Below are 3,394 nucleotides of genomic sequence, written 5' to 3'. Positions count from 1 at the left end.
CGCCTCCAAGCGGCGGCAGCGTCGAGCGCCTCGATCCAATTCAGGATCGGGGGAGGGGGAGAACGACGTGGGGATGAGTGGCTGTGAGTGGGGTGGATCGGGGGTTAGGTCACAGGGGAGAGGCCATATAGGCCAGGAAAGGTGCGGTTGGGCCGGCCAGTTGGGCCAAGGCCTAGCAGGCCCTGGGTCCCTTTGCCCGTTTTTTTGTTTATACTTGTTTCCTTTTTCTTTTTATTTATTTTATTTTCTCTCATGTTCTGTTTTGCAAATAGTTAGGCCACAAAAGGACTTTTACAAAAAAGGGACCTAGCTCATAATTAGCAGTGCAGTATACCCTAGCACCAAAAACTAGTTTGGGCAAAACATAATTTCATATTTGACTTAGATTAAATAAAAGGTCGATAAATATTGTCTTTAGTCACTGTTTGAGGATGTTTGAGTCACTTACCCAATTCCAGTAATGTTGGTTTCAATTTTAGAATTGTCTCTGGAATATTTGTTATTTAATGAACAAATTAGTTTCTGATTTGAACAACTTTTATTGTTTGCCCGATTTTGAACGTGATCACTTCGGGAGCTGATGCAGCGTGAGGTTAACAATAGTAATCATGGTGACATGGCATCATTAATAGAGGTTTACTGTAGCTTAATTATCCGGGCGTCACATTGCCCTTCCTGGTACACTGCCGGAGGAATTCATATAGAGTCATACTTTGTTCTAGTATCGAGTTGTAATCATTGAGTTGTAAATAAATAGAAGTGTGATGATCATCATTAATAGAGCATTGTCCCAAAAAAATAGAAAGTCCAAATAAAAAAAAGAAAGGCCCGAAAAAAGGGGCAATGCTACTATCCTTTTTTCCACACTTGTGCTTCAAAGTAGCACCATGATCTTTATGATAGAGAGTCTCTTGTTTTGTCACTTTCATATACTAGTGGGAATTTTTCATTATAGAACTTGGCTTGTATATTCCAACAATGGGCTTCCTCAAATGCCCTAGGTCTTCGTGAGCAAGCAAGTTGGATGCACACCCACTAAGTTTCTTTTGTTGAGCTTTCATACATTTATAGCTCTAGTGCATCCGTTGCATGGCAATCCCTACTCCTTGCATTGACATCAATTGATGGGCATCTCCCTAGAGCATTGATTAGCCGTGTCGATGTGAGACTTTCTCCTTTTTGTCTTCTCCACATAACCCCCATCATCATATTCTATTCCACCCATAATGCTATATCCATGGCTCACGCTCTTGTATTGCGTGAAAGTTGAAAAAAGTTTGAGATTACTAAAGTGTGAAATAATTGCTTGGCTTGTCATCGAGGTTGTGCATGATGAGAGCATTCTTGTGTGACGAAAATGGAGCATGACCAAACTATATGATTTTGTAGGATGAACATTCTTTTGCCATGTTATTTTGAGAATACATAATTGCTTAGTTAGTATGCTTGAAGTATTATTATTTTTATTATGTCAATATTAGACTTTTGTCTTGAATCTTTCGGATCTGAATATTCATGCCACAATAAAGAGAATTACATTGAGAATTATGTTAGGTAGAATTCCACATCAAAAATTCTGTTTTTATCATTTACCTACTCGAGGACGAGCAGGAATTAAGCTTGGGGATGCTTGATACGTCTCCAACGTATCTATAATTTTTGATTGTTCCATGCTATTATATTATCTGTTTTGGATGTTAATGGGCTTTATTTTACACTTTTATATTATTTTTGGGACTAACCTATTAACCCAAGGCCCAGGGCAAATTGTTGTTTTTTTGCCTATTTCAGTGTTTAATAGAAAAGGAATATCAAACGGAATCCAAACGGAATGAAACCTTCGAGAACGTGATTTTTGGAACAAACGTGATCCAAAGGACTTGGAGTGGACGTCAATAAACGGACAAGGAGTCCACGAGGCAGGGGGCGCGCCCTCCCCCCTCGTGGGCCCCTTGTGGCTCAACCGACCTACTTCTTCCTCATATATATACTCATATACCCTGAAAACATCGAGGAGCACCACAAAACCCTATTTCCACCGCCGCAACCTTCTGTACCCAAGAGATCCCATCTTGGGGCCTTTTTCAGAGCTCCGTCGGAGGGGGCATCGATCATGGAGGGCCTCTGCATGAACTCCATGGCCCCTCTGATGATGTGTGACCAGTTTACTTCAGACCTTCGGGTCCATAGTTATTAGCTAGATGGCTTCTTCTCTCTCTTTGAATCTCAATACAATGTTCTCCTCGATCTTCTTAGAGATCTATTCGATGTAACTGTTTTTGCGGTGTGTTTGTCGAGATCCGATGAATTGTGGGTTTATGATCAAGTCTATCTATGAACAATATTTGATTCTTCTCTGAAATCTTTTATGCATGATTGGTTATGTTTGTAAGTCTCTTAGAATTATCAGTTTGGTTTGGCCTACTAGATTTATCTTTCTTGCAATGGGAGATGTGCTTAGCTTTGGGTTCAATCTTGCGGTGCTCGATCCCAGTGATAGAAAGGGAAACGGCACGTATTGTATTGTTGCCATTGAGGATAAAAAGATGGGGTTTATATCATATTGCTTGAGTTTATCCCTCTACATCATGTCATCTTACCTAATGCGTTACACTGTTCTTATGAACTTAATACTCTAGATTCATGCTGGATAGCGGTCGATGTGTGGAGTAATAGTAGTAGATGCAGGCAGGAGTCGGTCTACTTGTCACAGACGTGATGCCTAAATACATGATCATGCCTGGGTTTTCTCATAATTATTCGCTTTTCTATCAATTGCTCGACAGTAATTCGTTCACCCACCGTAATACTTATGCTATCTTGAGAGAAGCCACTAGTGAAACCTATGGCCCTCGGGTCTATTTTCCATTATATAAGTTTCCAATCTATTTTATTTTGCAATCTTTACTTTCAATCTGTATCATAAAAATACCAAAAATATTTATCTTATTATTATTATCTCTATCAGATCTCACTCTCGTAAGTGACCGTGAAGGGCTTGACAACCCCTTTATCGCGTTGGTTGTGAGGTTCTTATTTGTTTGTGTAGGTACGAGGGACTTGCATGTGGCCTCCTACTGGATTGATACCTTGGTTCTCAAAAACTGAGGGAAATACTGACGCTACTTTGCTGCATCACCCTTTCCTCTTCAAGGGAAAACCAACGCACCCCCACCCTCGTGGGTGCCTCGGGACTCTTCTGGCCCATATCCGATACTCCGTGGGCTTCTTCCGGTCCAAAAATAATCTCCGTGAAATTTCAGGTCAATTGGACTCCCTTTGGTTTTCCTTTTCAGTGATACTCAAAAACAAGGAAAAAACAGAAACTGGCACTGGGCTCTAGGTTAATAGGTTAGTCCCAAAAATCATATAAATAGCAAATAAGTGTATATAA

The sequence above is a fragment of the Triticum aestivum genome, chromosome 1A (genome assembly GCF_018294505.1).
Source record: "Triticum aestivum cultivar Chinese Spring chromosome 1A, IWGSC CS RefSeq v2.1, whole genome shotgun sequence".
Lineage (NCBI taxonomy): Eukaryota > Viridiplantae > Streptophyta > Magnoliopsida > Poales > Poaceae > Triticum > Triticum aestivum.
This window is presented reverse-complemented; position numbering follows the sequence as displayed.